We start from the raw sequence: 220 nt of genomic DNA, 5'->3' as shown, positions 1-220 counted from the left end.
GGGGCAGTGGTGTCTGACAGAATTCTCACCTTCCAGTTTGCTTCCTGGCCAGCGCTCCCCACCTTACTCACAGCTACCACCTGTCTCTCAGTGGAGGCCTACGTGCTGCCATGATGCTGAACATGGATTAGGAAAAACTGTCTGGTGAGCTATAAAAAAATCAACCTGTGGGAGAACAAACAAGATGGCGGATCCGGTGGAAGTGCAGTAAAGGAGTTCT

Source organism: Chrysochloris asiatica, unplaced genomic scaffold (assembly GCF_000296735.1).
Source record: "Chrysochloris asiatica unplaced genomic scaffold, ChrAsi1.0 scaffold00150, whole genome shotgun sequence".
NCBI lineage: Eukaryota > Metazoa > Chordata > Mammalia > Afrosoricida > Chrysochloridae > Chrysochloris > Chrysochloris asiatica.
This window is presented reverse-complemented; position numbering follows the sequence as displayed.